Source organism: Tachyglossus aculeatus, chromosome 23, assembly GCF_015852505.1.
Source record: "Tachyglossus aculeatus isolate mTacAcu1 chromosome 23, mTacAcu1.pri, whole genome shotgun sequence".
Classification (NCBI taxonomy): Eukaryota; Metazoa; Chordata; class Mammalia; order Monotremata; family Tachyglossidae; genus Tachyglossus; species Tachyglossus aculeatus.
Genome location: NC_052088.1, coordinates 16,303,643 through 16,323,186, shown reverse-complemented (window position 1 = coordinate 16,323,186; position 19,544 = coordinate 16,303,643).

The following is a 19,544-nucleotide window of genomic DNA, read 5'->3' as shown; positions in this document are numbered from 1 at the left end:
CGTCTTCTCCTGCCTCTGCCTCCCGGGCCCTGACCATCTGCCCCTGCCTCCCTGGCCCTGACCATCTGCCCCTGCCCCTTCCTCCTGGCCCTGACTGCCTTCCCTTGCCTCTGCCTCCCTGTCCCTGACCGTCTGCTTCTGCCCCCCTGGCCCAGACCGTCTGCCCCTGCCTCCCTGGCCCTGACCAACTGCCCCTGCCCCTGCCTCCCTGGCCCTGACCATCAGCCCCTGCCACTGCCTCCCTGGCCCTGACCGTTTGCCCATGCCTCCCTGGCCCTGACCGTCTACCCCTGCCCCTGACCCTCTGCCACCCTGGCCCTGACCGTCTGTCCCTGCCTCCCTGGCCCTAACCGTCTGCCCCTGCCTCTGCCCCCCTGTCCCTGACCGCCTTCCCCTTCCTCTGCCTCCCTGGCCCTGACCATCTACCCCTGCCCCTGCCTCCCTGTCCCTGACCGTCTGCTTCTGCCTCCCTGTCCCTGAACGTCTGCCCCTGCCGCCCTGGCCCTGACCGTCTGCCCCTGCCCCTGCCCCTGCCCCCCTGGCCCTGACCATCTGCCCCTGCCCCTGCCTCCCTGGCCCTGACCGTCTGCTTCTGTCCCCCTGGCCCTGACCGTCTGCCCCTACCTCCCTGGCCCTGACCGACTGCCCCTGCTCCTGCCTCCCTGGGCCTGACCGTCTGCCCCTGCCACTGCCTCACTGGCCCTGACCATCTGCCTCTGCCCCCCTGGCTCTGACCGTCTGCCCCTGCCTCTGCGTCCCTGGCCCTGACCGTCTGCCCCTGCCTCTGCCTCCCTGGCCCTGCCCCTCTGCCGCCCTGGCCCTGACGGTCTGCCCCTGCCTCCTGGGCCCTGACCGTCTTCCCCTGCCCCTGCCTCTCTGGCCCTGACAGTCTGCCCCTGTCCCTCTGCCTCCCTGGCCCTGACCGCCGGCCTCTGCCCCTACCTCCCTGGCCCTGACCGTCTTCTCTTGCCTCTGCCTCCCTGGCCCTGACCGTCTGCCCCTGCCCCTCTGCCTCCCTGGCCCTGACCGTCTGCCCATGCCCCTCTGCCGCCCTGGCCCTGACTGTCCTTCCCTGCCCCTGCCTCCCTGGCCTTGACCATCTTCCCCTGCCCCTGCCTCCCTGGCCTTGACCGTCTTCCCCTTCCTCTGCCTCCCTGGCCCTGACTGTCTGCCCCTGCCTCTGCCTCCCTGGCCTTGACCGTCTTCCCCTTCCTCTGCCTCCCTGGCCCTGACTGTCTGCCCCTGCCTCTGCCTCCCTGGCCTTGACCATCTTCCCCTTCCTCTGCCTCCCTGGCCTTGACCATCTTCCCCTTCCTCTGCCTCCCTGGCCCTGACCGTCTGCCCATGCCCCTCTGCCACCCTGGACCTGACTGTCTGCCCCTACCCATGCCTCCCTGGACCTGACCATCTGCCCCTACCCCTGCCTCCCTGGACCTGACCGTCTACCCCTACCCCTGCCTCCCTGGCCCTGACCGTCTTCCCTTGCCTCTGCCTCCCTGGCATTGACCGTCTGCCCCTTCCCCTCTGCCTCCCTGGCCCTGACCCTCTGTGCGTGCCCCTCTGCCGCCCTGGCCCTGACCGTCTGCCCCTGGCTCACTGGCCCTGACCGTCTGCCCCTGACCCTGCCCCCCGGGCCCTGACCGTCTGCCCCTGCCCGTCTGCCTCCCTGGCCCTGACCGTCTGCCCCTGCTCGTCTGCCTCCCTGGCCCTGACCATCTGCCCCTGCCCCAGCCTCGCTGGCCCTGACCGTCTGCCTCTGCCTCCCTGGCCCTGACCATCTGCCCCTGCCTCTGCCTCCCTGGCCCTGACCGTCTGCCCTGGCCTCTGCCTCCCTGGCCTTGACCATCTACCCCTGCCTCTGCCTCCCTGGCCCTGACTGACTGCCCCTGCCCCTCTGCCCCCTGGCCATGACCTTCTGCCCCTGCCCCTGCCGCCCTGGCCCTGACCGTCTGCCCCTGCCCCTCTGCAGCCCTGGCGCTGACCGTCTGCCTCAGCCCCCCTGGCCCTGACAGTCTGCCCCTGCCCGTCTGCCTCCCTGGCCCTGACCGTCTGCCCCTGCCTCCTTGTTCCTGACCGTCTGCCTCTGCCTCCCAGCCCTGACCATCTGCCCCTCCCTCTGCCTCCCGGCCCTGACCATCTGCCCCTCCCTCTGCCTCCCGGCCCTGACCATCTGCCCCTGCCTCTGCCTCCCTGGCGCTGACCGTCTGCCCCTGCCTCTGCATCCCTGGCCTTGACCGTCTGCCCCTGCCTCTGCCTCCCTGGCCCTGACCGTCTGCCCCTGCCTCTGCCTCCCTGGCCTTAACCGTCTGCCCCTGCCTCTGCCTCTCTGGTCTTGACCGTCTGCCCCGCCTCTGCCTCCCTGGCCCTGACTGTCTTCCCCTGTCCCTGCCTCTCTGGCCCTGACAGTCTGCCCCTGTCCCTCTACCCCCCTGGCCCTGACCGTCTACCCCTACCCCTGCCTCCCTGGCCCTGACCGTCTTCCCTTGCCTCTGCCTCCCTGGCATTGACCGTCTGCCCTGCCCCTCTGCCTCCCTGGCCCTGACTGTCTGCCCCTGCCCCTGTGCCGCCCTGGCCCTGACCGTCTGCCGCTGCCCCTCTGTCTCCCTGACCGTCTTCCCCTGCTCCTGCCTCCCTGGCCCTGAAAGTCTGCCCCTGCCCCTGCCTCCCTGGCCTGGATCATCTTTCCCTTCCTCTGCCTCCCTGGCCCTGACTGTCTGCCCGTGCCCCTCTGTCGCCCCGGCCCTGACCGTCAGCCCCTGCCCCTTCCTCCTTGACCTGACCTTCTGCCCCTGCCCCTGCCTCCCTCGACCTGACTGTCTGCCCCTACCCCTGCCTCCCTGGCCCTGACCGTCTGCCCCTGCCCCTGCCTCCCTGGCCTTGACCGTCTGCCCCTGCCTCTACCTCCCTGGCCCTGACCGTCTGCCCCTGCCCCTCTGCCTCCCTGGCCCTGACCGTCTTCCCCTGCCCCTGCCTCTCTGGCCCTGACAGTCTGCCCCTTTCCCTCTGCCCCCATGGCCATGACCGCCTGGCTGTGCCTCTGCCTCCCTGGCCCTGACCATCTTCCCTTGCCTCTGCCTCCCTGGCATTGACCGTCTGCCCCTGCCCCTCTGCCTCCCTGGCCCTGACTGTCTGCCTGTGCACCTCTGCCGCCCTGGCCCTGACCGTCAGCCCCTGCCACTTCCTCCTTGACCTGACCTGCTGCCCTTGCCCCTGCCTCCCTCGACCTGACTGTTTGCCCCTACCCCTACCTCCCTGGCCCTGACCATCTGCCCCTACCCCCTCTTCTGCCCTGGCCCTGACCATCTGCCCCTGCCCCTGCCTCCCTGGCCCTGACCATCTGCCCCTTCCTCCCTGGCCCTGACCGTCTTCCCTTGCCTCTGCCTCCCTGGCCCTGACCGTCTTCCCCTGCCCCTGCCTCCCTGGCCCTGACCATTTTCCCCTGCCCCTGCCTCCCTGGCCCTGACAGTCTGCTCCTGTCCCTCTGCCCCCTTGGCCCTGACCGCCTGCCCCTGCCTCCCTGGCCCTGACCGTCTGCCCCTGCCCCTTCCTCCCTGGCCCTGCCCGTCTTCCCCTGCCTCTGCCTCACTGGCCCTGACAGTCTGCTCCTGTCCCTCTGCCCCCCTGGCCCTGACCGCCTGCCCCTTCCCCTGCCTCCCTGGCCCTGACCGTCTTCTCCTGCCTCTGCCTCCCGGGCCCTGACCATCTGCTCCTGCCTCCCTGGCCCTGACCGTCTGCCCCTGCCCCTTCCACCCTGGCCGTGACCGCCTTCCCTTGCCTCTGCCTCCCTGGCCCTGACTGTCTGCCCCTGCCCCTCTGCCACCCTGGCCCTGACCATCTTCCCCTGCCCCTGCCTCCCTGGCCCTGACCATCTTCCCCTGCCCCTGCCACCCAGGAACTGAACTTCTGCCCCTGCCCCTGCCTCCCTGGCCCTGACCATCTGCCCCTGCCTCCCTGGCCCTGACTGTCTGCCCCTGCCTCTGCCTCCCTGGCCTTGACCATCTTCCCCTTCCTCTGCCTCCCTGGCCTTGACCATCTTCCCCTTCCTCTGCCTCCCTGGCCCTGACCGTCTGCCCATGCCCCTCTGCCACCCTGGACCTGACTGTCTGCCCCTACCCGTGCCTCCCTGGACCTGACCGCCTGCCCCTACCCCTGCCTCCCTGGCCCTGACCGTCTACCCCTACCCCTGCCTCCCTGTCCCTGACCGTCTTCCTTTGTCTCTGCCTCCCTGGCATTGACCGTCTGCCCCTTCCCCTCTGCCTCCCTGGCCCTGACCCTCTGCACGTGCCCCTCTGCCGCCCTGGCCCTGACCGTCTGCCCCTGGCTCACTGGCCCTGACTGTCTGCCCCTGCCCCAGCCTCCCTGGTCCTGACCGTCTGCCTCTGCCCCCCTGGCCCTGATGGTCTGCCCTTGCCCGTCTGCCTCCCTGGCCCTGACCGTCTGCCCCTGCCCCAGCCTAGCTGGCCCTGACCATCTGCCTCTGCCCCCCTGGCCCTGACTGTCTGCCCCTGCCTCTGCCCCCCTGGCCCTGACCATCTGCCCCTGCCTCTGCCTCCCTGGCCTTGACTGTCTGCCCCTACCCCTGCCTCCCTGGCCCTGACAGTCTGCTCCTGTCCCTCTGCCCCCCTGGCCCTGACCGCCTGCCCCTGCCTCCCTGGCTCTGACCGTCTTCCCCTGCCTCTGCCTCCCTGGTCCTGACTGTCTGCCCCTGCCCCTTCCTCCCTGGCCCTGACCATCTTCCCCTTGCCTCTGCCTCACTGGCCCTGACAGTCTGCTCCTGTCCCTCTGCCCCCCTGCCCCTGACCGCCTGCCCCTTCCCCTGCCTCCCTGGCCCTGACCATCTTCTCCTGCCTCTGCCTCCCGGGCCCTGACCATCTGCCCCTGCCTCCCTGGCCCTGACCGTCTGCCCCTGCCCCTTCTTCCTGGCCCTGACCGCCTTCCCTTGCTCTGCCTCCCTGTCCCTGACTGTCTGCCCCTGCCCCTGCCTCCCTGGCCCTGACCGCCTGCTTCTGCCCCCCTGGCCCAGACCGTCTGCCCCTGCCTCCATGGCCCTGACCGACTGCCCCTGCCCCTGCCTCCCTGGCCCTGACCATCAGCCCCTGCCACTGCCTCGCTGGCCCTGACCATCTGCCTCTGCCCCCCTGGCTCTGACCGTCTGCCCCTGCCTCTGCGTCTGTGGCCCTGACCGTCTGCCCCTGCCTCTGCCTCCCTGACCCTGACCGTCTGCCCATGCCTCCCTGGCCCTGACCATCTACCCCTGCCCCTCACCCTCTGCCGCCCTGGCCCTGACCGTCTGCCCCTGCCTCCCTGGCCCTGACCGTCTTCCCCTGACCCTGCCTCCCTGGCCCTGACAGTCTGCCCCTGTCCCTGTGCCCCCCTGGCCCTGACCGCCGGCCTCTGCCCCTGCCTCCCTGGCCCTGACCATCTGCCCCTGCCCCTTTGCATCCCTGGCCCTGACCGTCTGCCCCTGCCCCTCTGCCTCCCTGGCCCTGACCGTCTTTCCCTGCCTTCTTCCTCCCTGGCCCTGACCGTCTGCCCCTGCCCCTGCCTCCCTGTCCTTGACCGTCTTCCCCTTCCTCTGCTTCCCTGGCCTTGACCGTCTTCCCCTTCCTCTGCCTCCCTGGCCCTGATCGTCTGCCCGTGCCCCTCTGCCGCCCTGGACTTGACCCTCTGCCCCTACCCATGCCTCCCTGGACCTGACCGTCTGCCCCTACCCCAGCCTCCCTGGACCTGACCGTCTACCCCTACCCCTGCCTCCCAGGCCCTGACCGTCTTCCCTTGCCTCTGCCTCCCTGGCATTGACCGTCTGCCCCTTCCCCTCTGCCTCCCTGGACCTGACCCTCTGCGCGTGCCCCTCTGCCGCCCTGGCCCTGACCGTCTGCCCCTGCCCCTGCCTCCCTGGCCCTGACCGTCTGCCTCTGCCCCCCTGGCCCTGACAGTCTGCCCCTGTCTCTGCCTCCCTGGCCCTGACCGTCTGCCCCTGCCCGTCTGCCTCCCTAGCCCTGACCGTCTGCCCCTGCCCGTCTGCCTCCCTGGCCCTGACCGTCTGCCCTGGCCTCTGCCTCCCTGGCCTTGACCGTCTGCCCCTGCCTCTACCTCTCTGGCCCTGACCGTCTGCCCCTGCCCCTCTGCCCCCGCCCCTCTGCCCCCCTGGCCATGACCGTCTGCCCCTGCCTCTACCTCCCCGGCCCTGACCGTCTGCCTCTGTCCCTGCCTCTCTGGCCCAGACAGTCTGCCCCTGTCCCTCTGGCCCCCTGGCCATGACCGCCTGCCTCTACCCCTGCCTCCCTGGTCCTGACCATCTTCCCTTGTCTCTGCCTCCCTGGCATTGACAGTCTGCCCCTGCCCCTCTGCTGCCCTGGCCCTGACCGTCTGCCGCTGCCCCTCTGCCTCCCTGACCATCTTCCCCTGCCCCTGCCTCCCTGGCCCTGAACGTCTGCCCATGCCCCTCTGCCACCCTGGCCTTGATCATCTTTCCCTTCCTCTGCCTCCCTGGCCCTGACTGTCTGCCCATGCCCCTCTGCCACCCCGGCCCTGACTGTCAGCCCCTGCCCCTTTCTCCTGGACCTGACCTTCTGCCCCTGCCCCTGCCTCCCTCGACCTGACCGTCTGCCCCTACCCCTGCCTCCCTGGACCTGACCGTCTGCCCCCTGCCTCTGCCTCCCTGGCCCTGACCATGTGCCCCTACCCCTCTTCTGCCCTGGCCCTGACCGTCTGCCCCTGCCCCTGCCTCCCTGGCCCTGACCGTCATCCCCTGCCTCTGCGTCCCTGGCCCTGACTGTCTTCCCCTGCTCCTGCCTCTCTGGCCCTGACCGTCTGCCCCTGTCCCTCTGCCACCCTGGCCCTGACCACCTGCCTCTGTCCCTGCCTCCCTGGCCCTGACCGTCTTCCTCTGCCTTCCTGGCCCTGACCGTCTGCCCCTGCCCCTCTGCCTCCCTGGCCCTGACCGTCTGCCCCTGCCCCTCTGCTGCCCTGGCCCTGACTGTCTTCCCCTGCCCCTGCCTCCCTGTCCCTGCTGTCTTCCCCTGCCACTTCCTCCCTGGCCCTGACCGTCTGCCCTTGCCCCTTCCTCCCTGGCCTTGACCGTCTTTCCCTTCCTCTGCCTCCCTGGCCCTGACCTTTTGCCCGTGCCCCTCTGCCGCCCTGGCCCTGACTGTCTGCCCGTGCCCCTCTGCCTCCCTGGACCTGACGGTCTGCCCCTACCCGTGCCTCCCTGGACCTGACCCTCTGCCCCTACCCATGCCTCCCTGGACCTGACCGTCTGCCCCTACCCCTCCCTCCCTGGACCTGAGCGTCTGCCCCTACCCCTGCCTCCCTGGACCTGAGCGTCTGCCCCTACCCCTGCCTCCCTCCCCCTGCCCGTCTTCCCCTGCCCCTGCCTCCCAGGCCCTGACCGTCCGCCCCTGCCCCTCTGCCGCCCTGGCCCTGACTGTCTTCCCCTGCCACTGCCTCCCTGGCCCTGACGGTCTGCCCCTCCCCCTCTGCCACCCTGGGCCTGACCGTCTTCCCCTGCCCCTGCCTCCCCCGACCGACCGCCTGCCCCTGCCCTTCTGCCTCCCTGATCCTGACTGTCTGCCCCTGCTCCTGCCTCCCTGGACCTAACCGTCTGCCCCTGCCCCTGCCTCCCTGGCCCTGACCGTCTGCCTCTGCCCCCCTGGCCCTTACCGTCTTCCCCTTCCTCTGCCTCCCTGGCCCTGACCGTCTACCTCCCTGGCCCTGACCGTCTGCCCCCCTGGCCCTGACCGCCGGCCTCTGCCTCTGCCTCCCTGGCCCTGACCGTCTGCCCCTGCCCCTAGGGGTCCCTGCCGCCCTGGCCCTGACCGCCTGCCCCTGCCCCTCTGCCCCCCTGGCCCTTACCGTCTGCCCCTGCCCCTGCCTTCCTGGCTATGAGCGTCTGCCCCTGACCCTCTGCCGCCCTGGCCCTGACCGTCTACCCCTGCCCCTGCCGCCCTGTCCCTGACCGTCTGCCCCTGCCCCTGCCGCCCTGGCCCTGACTGTCTGCCCCTGCCCCTCTGCCCCCCGGCCCTTGCCGTCTGCCCCTACCCCTGCCTCCCTGGCCCTGACCATCTGCCCCTGCCTCCCTGGCCCTGACCGACTGCCCCTGCCCCTCTGCCCCCCTGGCCATGACCTTCTGCCCCTGCCTCCCTGGCCCTGACCATCTGCCCCTGCCCCTCTGCAGCCCTGGCCCTGACCATCTGCCCCTGCCTCCCTTTCCCTGACCGTCTGCCCCTGCCTCTGCCTCCATGGCCCTGACTGTCAGCCCCTGCCTCCCTGGCCCTGACCGACTGCCCCTGCCCCTTTGCCCCCCTGGCCATGACTTTCTGCCCCTGCCCCTTCCTCCCTGGCCCTGACTGTCTGCCCCTGCCCCTCTGCAGCTCTGGCGCTGACCGTCTGCCTCTGCCCCCCTGGCCCTGACCATCTGCCCCTGCTTCTGCCTCCCTGGCCCTGACCGTCTGCCCCTGCCCCTGCCTCCCTGGCCCTGACCGTCTGCCCCTGCCTCCCTGGCCCTGACCGTCTGCCCCTGCCTCCCTGGCCCTGACCATCTCCCCCTGCCCCTGCTTCCCTGGCCCTGACCATCTGCCCCTGCCCCTCTGCCCCCCTGGCCCTGACCATCTGCCCCTGCCTCCCTGGCCCTGACCGCCGGCCTCTGCCCCTGCCCCCCTGGCCCTGACTGCTGACCTCTGCCCCTGCCTCCCTGGCCCTGACCATCTGCCCCTGCCCCTCTGCCTCCATGGCCCTGACTGTCTTTCCCTGCCCCTGCCTCCCTGGCCCTGACCATCTTCCCCTGCCTTCTTCCTCCCTGGCCCTGACCGTCTGCCCCTGCCTTCTTCCTCCCTGGCCTTGACCGTCTTCCCCTTCCTCTGCCTCCCTGGCCTTGACCGTCTTCCCCTTCCTCCCTCCCTGGCCCTGACCGTCTGCCCCTGCCCCTCTGACTCCCTGGCCCTGACCGTCTTTCCCTACCCCTGCCTCCCTGGCCCTGACTGTCTTCCCCTGCCTTCTTCCTCCCTGGCCCTAACCGTCTGCCCCTGCCCCTGCCTCCCTGGCCTTGACCGTCTTCCCCTTCCTCTGCCTCCCTGGCCTTGACCATCTTCCCCTTCCTCTGCCTCCCCGGCCTTGACCATCTTCCCCTTCCTCTGCCTCCCTGGCCCTGACCGTCTGCCCGTGCCCCTCTGCCGCCCTGGCCCTGACCGTCTGCCCCTACCCGTGCCTCCCTGGACCTGACCCTCTGCCCCTACCCGTGCCTCCCTGGACCTGACCCTCTGCCCCTACCCATGCCTCCCTGGACCTGACCGTCTGCCCCTACCCCTGCCTCCCTGGCCCTGACCGTCTACCCCTACCCCTGCCTCCCTGGCCCTGACCATCTGCCCCTGTCCCTCTGCCCCCCTGTCCCTGACCACCTGCCTCTGCCCCTGCCTCCCTGGCCCTGACCGTCTGCCCCTGCCTCTGCCTCTCTGGCCCTGACCGTCTGCCCCTGTCCCTCTGCCCCCCTGTCCCTGACCGCCTGCCTCTGCCCCTGCCTCTCTGGCCCTGACCATCTGGCCCTGTCCCTCTGCCCCCCTGTCCCTGACCGCCTGCCTCTGCCCCTGCCTCCCTGGCCCTGACCGTCTTCCCCTGCCTCTGCCTTCCTGGCCCTGACTGTCTGCCCCTGCCCCTCTGCCTCCCTGGCCCTGACCGTCTGCCCCTGCCCCTCTTACGCCCTGGCCCTGACCATCTGCCCCGCCTCCCTGTCCCTGCTGTCTTCCCCTGCCACTTCCTCCCTGGCCCTGACCGTCTGCCCTTGCCTCGCCCTCCCTGGCCTTGACCGTCTTTCCCTTCCTCTGCCTCCCTGGCCCTGACCGTTTGCCCGTGCCCCTCTGCCGTCCTGGCCCTGACCGTTAGCCCATGCCCCTCTGCCGCCCTGGCCCTGACCCTCTGCCCGTGCCCCTCTGCCGCCCTGGTCCTGACCTTCTGCCCCTGCCCCTGCCTCCCTGGACCTGACGGTCTGCCCCTGCCTCTGCCTCCCTGGCCCTGACCGTCTGCCCCTGCCCGTCTGCCTCCCTGGCCCTGACCGTCTGCCCCTGCCCCTCTGCCTGCCTGGCCCTGACCGTCTTCCCCTGCCTCTGCCTCCCTGGTCCTGACCGTCTACCCCTGCCTCCCTGACCGTCTGCCCCTGCCTCTGCCTCTCTGGTCCTGACCGTCTGTCCCTGCCCCTGCCTCCCTGACCGTCTGCCCCTTCCCCTGCCTCCCTGGCCCTGACCGTCTGCCTCTGCCCCCTTGGCCCTTACCGTCTTCCCTTTCCTCTGCCTTCCTGGCCCTGACCGTCTGCCCCCCTGGCCCTGACTGTCTGCCCCTGCCCCTGCCTCCCTGGCCCTGACCGTCTGCCCTGCCCGTCTGCCTCCTTGCTCCTGACCGTCTGCCCCTGCCCCCCGGCCCTGACCGTCTGCCCCTGCCTCTGCCTCCATGGCCCTGACCGTCTGGCCCTGACCGACTGCCCCTGCCCCCCTGCCCCCCTGGCCATGACCTTCTGACCCTGCCCCTGCAGCCCTGGCCCTGACCATCTGCCCCTACCTCTGCCTCCGTGGCCCTGACCATCTTCCCCTGCCTCTCTGGTCCTGACAGTCTGCCCCTGTCCCTCTGCCCCCCTGGCCCTGACCTTCTGCACCTACCCCTCTGCCCCCCTGGCCCTTACCGCCTGCCCCTGCCCCTGCCTCCCTGGCCGTGAGTGTCTGCCCCTCTGCCTCCCCGGCCCTGACTGTCTTCTCCTGCCTCTGCCTCCCTGGTCCTGACCCTCTTCCCCTGCCTCTCTGGCCCTGACCGCCTGCCCCTGCCCCTGCCCCTGACCATCTGCCCCTTCCTCTGCCTCCCTGGCCCTGACCGTCTGCCCCTGCCTCTGCCTCCCTGGACCTGACCGTCTGCCCCTGCCCCTGCCTCCCTGGTCTTGACCGTCTTCCCCTGCCTCTGCCTCCGTGGCGCTGACCGTCTGCCCGTGCCCCTCTGCCGCCCTGGCCCTGACCGTCTGCCCCTGTCCATCCTCGTGTCTCTCCCCACTTCAATCCATACTTCATGCTGCTGCCTGGATCATCTTTGTGCAGAAACGCTCTGGGCACGTTACTCCCCTCCTCAAAAATCTCCAGTGGCTGCCAGTCAACCTACGCATCAAGCAAAAACTCCTCATTCTCGGCTTCAAGGCTGTCCATCCCCTCGCCCCCTCCTACCTCCCCTCCCTTCTCTCCTTCTCCAGCCCAGCCCGCACCCTCCGCTCCTCTGCTGCTAACCTCCTCACCGTGCCTTGTTCTCGCCTGTCCCGCCGTCGACCCCCAGCCCACGTCATCCCCCTGGCCTGGAATGCCCCCAGTCCCTCTGCCCATCCGCCAAGCTAGCTCTCTTCCTCCCTTCAAGGCCCTACTGAGAGCTTACCTCCATCAGGAGGCCTTCCCTGACTGAGCCCCCTCCTCCTCTCCCCCTGGTCCCCTTCTCCTCCCCCCCCCACCCCGCCGCCGTCTTACCTCCTTCCCTTCCCCACAGTACCTGTATATATGTATATATGTTTGTACATATATATTACTCTATTTTACTTGTACATATCTATTCTATTTATTTTATTTTGTTAATATGTTTGATTTTGTTCTCTGTCTCCCCCTTCTAGACTGTGAGCCCACTGTTGGGTAGGGACCGTCTCTCTATGTTGCCAACTTGGACTTCCCAAGCGCTTAGGACAGTGCTCTGCACACAGTAAGCGCTCAGTAAATACGATTGATTAATTGATTGATTAATAGATTTGTTTTCTTAAATTCCGTGGGGTCAAGGTTGTGTTTACCAATTCTATTGTATTTTTCCAAGCACCAAGTGCTCTGCTAATGATTGATACGGAGTGTTGTTCAGTTTAGAGGGGATACCTTGGGGAAATGACATTTCAAAGTTTGGCCAACAATGTTAAGATCATTTCCAGACCCATTTCCCGGAGACTCCTTGGGGGGCAGAGGCCTGTTTGTGCCTGAGGGGCTCGTGGGTTCACAGAGGGACCAAGCTAATAATAATGATAAATATGGTATTTAAATTCTTACTATGTGTCAAGCACTGTTCTAAGAGCTGGAGTAGATACAAGTTAGGTTGGACACAGTCCTTGTCCCACATGGGGCTCTGTCTTAATCCCCATTTTTACAGATGAGGGAATTGTGGCCCAGTGAAGTGACTTGCCCAAGGCCACACAGCAGACATGAGGCAGAATTAAAACACAGGTCTTTCTGACAACCAGGCCCATGCTCTACCCACTAAGCCATGTTGCCAAGGTGCAGCCATAGAATTGCCTGAAGAACAAACAATGCAAGAGGAGGGCAGCCCTGGGAGAGAGGAGGGGTCCTGTGTGACCACCACCTCCCCTTTGGTGTGGGGATTTGCTTCCAGTCACCCCATGTGCCTGTGGTCTGCAGCTTTGGGATTTTACCTTTCTTCTGCCCTGCCCAAACGCTATCTCAGGGAAAAACCTCTCTGAGTGGTACATGTAGAACAAATTTCAATCAGAAGCCTTGAAGCTTTTCTAGTTCATTCACCAAACAACAGCAGAGCTCCCCTGTGGCTAATTTAGCACTTGTAAATTTCCACTCTGGAAAGAAAAATTCGTGCCCCCAGCCTGGATAAATTGACCGCATTCCCGTGTACAGGCCATGAATTCTCATTCGATTTCACTTGTAGCTTTTACACCCATGAACGCCCATTATTTTTACAATGCTGATTTTCCATCTGAGTGAAGGTTGGTTCATTCTGACTCCTTTTCCACTCAGCCAGAAATGTAAATAAGGTGAGCTCCCTCTTAACACAATCAGCCTGCGCAAAATCCCCTTTCTCACCTTGCTGTTTCTACAGGCAGGCGGCTCATCTATAAGGCACTAGAACTACCTTTGTATCTGTCTGTTGATTTAAACGGTGAAATGGCTGATATCGAATTAAGGAATCAGAGGGCAGAGTGGATTCATTTATCTTTAAACCTTTAGAGAAGCTGCATGGTTGACTGGAAAGAGCTCCAGCCTGGAGGACAGAAGACTCGGATTCTAATCCTGACTCTGTTACTTGCCTGCTGTGTGTGACTTGGGGCAAGTCACCTGACTGCTTTGTGCCTCAGTTTTCTCATCTGTAAAATGGAGACTCAATACCTGTTTTCCCTCCCCCTTAGACTCTGAGCCCAGGCAGGAGCCTGATTAACTATTGGAGCACTTAGTACAGTGCCTGTCACACTGTCATCATTTCACAAGTGTCACAATTATTATTACTATTACCTTTTAACTCCTATTGGAGATCTGTTTGCTGGTTGATTCAACAACACCCCAGGGCAGACCAGAAAGACTTTCCTAGGGCTTAGTCACAAGAGATACCACAGGTACCCTGCTCTGATCTGATTCCTTTCTTTGGTGGGTTAGAGAGAGAAGAAGCTGGTTTGGGACAGTGTCCTGTGGCTTATTTCTGTAGGAGTGAAGACCTGGACTTGGCCTGAAGTGGAGAACTAAACTGGTGAATATGATTGCACAGACGGACAGTCTGGATCCTTTACATTTCATCAGTTGCAGGAGTTTTCGACTCTAGATTATCTGAATAACGTGAATAGGCTAGAGAGGGATAAGAAAACTCCTAAATTCCATGGATGTCAGCCCAATGTGGGCAGGGATTGTCTCTCAATTGCTGAATTGTACTTTCCAAGTGCTTAATACAGTGCTCTGCACACAGTAAGCACTTAATAAATGTGATTGAATGAATGAGTCTCACCTACAAATTCATAATTTACCAAGGAAAAATGCTGGCGGAAGAGGAATAAACAAAGAAGCAGGAGGAGGTGGGAGGCATTTCTTTGCAAACTCTAAGCTTTGGATGGTGGGGAAATTCCTTTTGCATTTCACTGCTTATGAGATCATATTTCCTGGCTGGTAATATCCACTGTCGTGCTTTTCCTCATGGGGATATACTAGCCTCCTTTTATTTATCAGATTCAGCATTTGTCTGGGACTCAGGAAACCCAGATTTGTATCTCCAGAGTGATTATTTTGGGTGAATGTGGCCATTTCACTGTTGTGTCCCCGCTTATCTGTATTTCAAAATCCTTAGCACTTGCACTATAATTATATATATAAACATACTATGTACTATATATGTATATAGCTATATATAGGAACATATTACATGTGCATCTATGGACATAAATCTACTATCCTAATTTATCCATCTTTTCATATACTTGGCACTAGCAAATGTACGGAAAGATGAATAAATTAGTATAGTACAAGTTGTACCTCTGTTCTTTCTTCCACTCCCACTGTTCTTCAAACAAGGTGGAACTGTGAGAGGGCCCCATTAGACTGTAAGTCCCTTGAAGTCAGGGGCCATGCCCCTGCTTCTCTCCTGAGTGTTTAATACAGTGCTCTACCCGCAGTAGGTCAGCTTGTGGCTCAGGAGGCTTGGAAATCCTCGAGAAGTCACAACGGTGTGGCCTAGTGGAAAGAGCCCGGGCTTGGGAGTCAGAGGACCTGGGTTCTAATTCTGACTCTGCTACTTGCCTGCTATGTGACCTTGGGCGAGTCACCTCACTTCTCTGGGCCTTAGTCCCCTCATTGCAAAATGGGCATTCAATACCTGTTCTCAGTCAGTCGTATTTATTGAGCACCTACTATGTGCAGAGCACTATTCTAGACTGTAAGCCCCGTGTGACACCTGATTATCTTGTATCTACTCTTGCTCTTATTACAGTGCTTGGCATACAGTGAAGACTTATTATTATTATTACTTCTCATCTCAAAAATCTGTCTTCCCTCCCAAACCCTGCCCTCTCCCTGACTTTCCCATCACTGTTGACGGCACTACAATCCTTCGCGTCTCACAAGCCCGCAACCTTGGTGTCATCCTCGACTCCGCTCTCTCATTCACCCCTCACATCCAAGCCGTCACCCAAACCTGCCGGTCTCAGCTCCACGACACTGCCAAGATCCACCCTTTCCTCTCCATCCAAACCGCTACCCTGCTCGTTCAAGCTCTCATCCTATCCCGTCTGGACTACTGCATCAGCCTTCTCTCTGATCTCCCATCCTCGTGTCTCTCCCCACTTCAATCCATACTTCATGCTGCTGTCCAGATTGTCTTTGTCCAGAAACGCTCTGGGCATGTTATTCCCCTCCTCAAAAATCTCCAGTGGCTGCCAGTCAACCTATGCATCAAGCAAAAACTCTTCACTCTTGGCTTCGAGGCTGTCCATCCCCTTGCCCCCTCCGACCTCAACTCTCTTCTCTCCTTCTCCAGCCCAGCCCGCACCCTCCGTTCCTCTGCTGCTAACCTCCTCACTGGGCCTCATTCTTGCCTGTCCCGCCATCGACCCCCGGCCCACGTCCTCCCCCGGGCCTGGAATGCCCTCCCTCCCTCTGCCCATCCGCCAAGCTAGCTCTCTTCCTCCCTTCAAGGCCCTGCTGAGAGCTCACCTCCTCCAGGAGGCCTTCCCACACTGAGCCCCTTCCTTCCTCTCCCCCTCGCCCCCCTCTCCATCCCCCCATCTTACCTCCTTCCCTTCCCCACAGCACCTGTATATATGTATATATGTTTGCACATATTTATTACTCTATTTATTTATTTTACTTGTACATATCTATTCTATTTATTTTATTTTGTTAGTATGTTTTGTTTTGTTCTCCGTCTCTCCCTTTTAGACTGTGAGCCCACTGTGGGGTAGGGACTGTCTCTGTATGTTGCCAACTTGTACTTCCCAAGCGCTTAGTACAGTGCTCTGCACACAGTAAGCGCTCAATAAATACGACTGATTGATTGATTGATTGATTAGCGGGGGAGATGCCCGCCGTGATTGAGGGGCGGGTTGGCCCCGCCCCCCCGATTTACCTGCGGTGGAGCAAGTGCGCATGCGCACGGGGCGGAGCACGTCACCAAAGGGAGGGGCCAGGCGGGGGCCTGTCACGTGACTGAGCGGGCCCGGGGCGGGTCACGTGGCCGGGAGGTGGGCTGGGTGGGGCGGGGACACGTGACCGGGGGGAGGGCCCAGGTGGGGAGGGTCACGTGTCCGAGAAGAGGGCGGGGGGAACCGGGTGGGGCGGGGTCGCGTGACCAAGGGGCGCCACAGGTGGTGCGGGGGGTCACGTGACCGAGGGGCGGGGCCCAGGTGGGGCGAGTCACGTGGCCGAGAAGGGGGCGGGAGGGGCCTGTATGTATGTCTGTACGTATTTATTACTCCATTTATTTATTTTACTTGTATATATTTATTCTACTCATTTTGTTAATTTGTTTTGTCCTCCAGCCCGTGAGCCCACTGTTGGGTCGGGACCGTCTCTCTGTGTTGCCAACTTGGACTCCCCAGGCGCTCAGTCCAGGGCTCTGCACACAGTGAGCGCTCAATTGATACGACCGGATGAATGGATGAATGAATGGGGGGGGGGGGCGGTAGGTGATGGGGGAGGGTCACGTGACGGGGCGGCCGGCAGGGCGGAGGGGGCGCAGGTGGGCGGGCGGGGCGGGTCACGTGTCCCCCCGGGTGGGGCGGGGTGGGGTCGGCGCATGCGCGCTCGTTCTGTCCCTCAGCTGCTGCCGGCGGCGGAGCGGTAAGGGGATGCTCACCGCCTCCTGCCCGCCCTCCGGGATTTCTCCCCCTCAGGGACCGCTTTGGGGAGCTCGGCTTCAAGGCTGGCCGTCCCTTCGCCCCCTCCTACCTCACCTGCCTCCTCTCCCTCTACAGCCCAGCACAAACCCTCTCCTGATAACTTTATTCTATCCATTTTATTTTCTTAATATGTTAGGTTTTGTTGTCTGTCTCCCCCTTCTAGACTGTGAGCCCACTGTTGGGTAGGGACTGTCTCTAGATGTTGCCAACTTGGACTTCCCAAGCGCTTAGTACGGTGCTCTGCACACAGTAAGCGCTCAATAAATACGATTGGATGAATGAATGAATGAGAGCCCAAGCGCTTAGTACGGTGCTCTGCACACAGTGAGCGCTCAATAAATACGATTGAATGAATGAATGAATGAGAGCTCACCTCCTCCAGGAGGCCTTCCCACACTGAGCCCCCTCTTTCCTCTCCTCCTCCCCATCCCCCCCTGGCCTTACCTCCTTTTCCTCTCCACAGCACCTGTGTATATGTTTGTGCAGATTTATTACTCTCTTTATTTTACTTGTACATATTTATTCTATTTATTTTATTTTGTTAGTATGTTTGGCTTTGTCCTCTGTCTCCCCCTTTTAGGCTGTGGGCCCACTGCTGGGTAGGGACCGTCCCTATATGTTACCAACTTGTACTTCCCAAGCGCTTAGTACGGTGCTCTGCACACAGTAAGTGCTCAATAAATACGATTGGATGAATGAATGAATGAATGAGAGCCCAAGCGCTTAGTACGGTGCTCTGCACACAGTAAGCGCTCAATAAATACGATTCGATGAATGCATGAGAGCCCAAGCGCTTAGTACGGTGCTCTGCACACAGTAAGCGCTCAATAAATACGATTCGATGAATGCATGAGCCCAAGCGCTTAGTACGGTGCTCTGCACACACTAAGCGTTCAATAAATACGATTGGATGAATGAATGAATGAGCCCAAGCGCTTAGTACGGTGCTCTGCACACAGTAAGCGCTCAATAAATACGATTGGATGAATGAATGAGAGCCCAAGCGCTTAGTACGGTGCTCTGCACACAGTAAGCGCTCAATAAATACGATTCGATGAATGGATGAATGAATGAATGAGAGCCCAAGCGCTTAGTACGGTGCTCTGCACACAGTAAGCGCTCAATAATGTTAGTATGTTTGGTTTTGTTCTCTGTCTCCCCCTTTTAGACTGTGAGCCCACTGTTGGGTAGGGACTGTCTCTAGATGTTGCCAATTTGTACTTCCCAAGCGCTTAGTCCAGTGCTCTGCACATAGTAAGCGCTCAATAAATACAATTGATGATGACGATGAATAAATACGATTGAATGAATGAATGAGAGCTCACCTCCTCCAGGAGGCCTTCCCACACTGAGCCCCCTCTTTCCTCTCCTCCTCCCCATCCCCCCCCGGCCTTACCTCCTTTCCCTCTCCACAGCACCTGTGTATATGTTTGTGCAGATTTATTACTCTCTTTATTTTACTTGTACATATTTATTCTATTTATTTTATTTTGTTAGTATGTTTGGTTTTGTTCTCTGTCTCCCCCTTTTAGACTGTGAGCCCGCTGTTGGGTAGGGACCGTCTCTATATGTTACCAACTTGTACTTCCCAAGCGCTTAGTACAGTGCTCTGCACACAGTAAGCGCTCAATAAATACGATTGGATGAATGGATGAATGAATGAATGAGAGCCCAAGCGCTTAGTACCGTGCTCTGCACACAGTAAGCGCTCAATAAATACGATTCGATGAATGCATGAGAGCCCAAGCGCTTAGTACGGTACTCTGCACACACTAAGCGCTCAATAAATACGATTGGATGAATGAATGAGCCCAAGCGCTTAGTACGGTGCTCTGCACACAGTAAGCGCTCAATAAATGCGATTCGATGAATGGATGAATGAATGAATGAGAGCCCAAGCACTTAGTACGGTGCTCTGCACACAGTAAGCGCTCAATAATGTTAGTATGTTTGGTTTTGTTCTCTGTCTCCCCCTTTTAGACTGTGAGCCCACTGTTGGGTAGGGACTGTCTCTATATGTTGCCAATTTGTACTTCCCAAGCGCTTAGTCCAGTGCTCTGCACATAGTAAGCGCTCAATAAATACGATTGATGATGACGATGAATAAATACGATTGGATGAATGAATGAATGAGAGCTCACCTCCTTCAGGAAGCCTTCCCACACTGAGTCCCCTCTTTCCTCTCCTCCTCCCCATCCCCCCACCGGCCTTACCTCCTTCCCCTCCCCACAGCACCTGTATATATGTTTGTACAGATTTATTACTCTATTTATTTTACTTGTACATATTTATTCTATTTATTTTATTTTGTTAGTATGTTTGGTTTTGTTCTCTGTCTCCCCCTGCTAGACTGTGAGCCCGCTGTTGGGTACGGACCGTCGCTAGATGTTGCCAACTTGGACTTCCCAAGCGCTTAGTACGGTGCTCTGCACACAGTAAGCGCTCAATAAATACGATTGGATGAATGAATGAATGATTGAGAGCCCAAGCGCTAAGTACGGTGCTCTGCACACACTAAGCGCTCAATAATACGATTGGATGAGTGAATGAATGAATGAGCCCAAGCGCTTAGTACGGTGCTCTGCACACAGTAAGCGCTCAATAAATACGATTGGATGAATGAATGAATGAATGAGAGCTCACCTTCTCCAGGAGGCCTTCCCACACTGAGCCCCCTCTTTCCTCTCCTCCTCCCCATCCCCCCCCGCCTTACCTCCTTTCCCTCTCCACAGCACCTGTGTATATGTTTGTGCAGATTTATTACTCTCTTTATTTTACTTGTACATATTTATTCTGTTTATTTTATTTTGTTAATATGTTTTGTTTTGTCATCCGTCTCCACCTTCCCGACTGTGAGCCCGCTGTTGGGTAGGGACTGTCTCTCTATGTTGCCAACTTGGACTTCCCAAGCGCTTAGTACGGTGCTCTG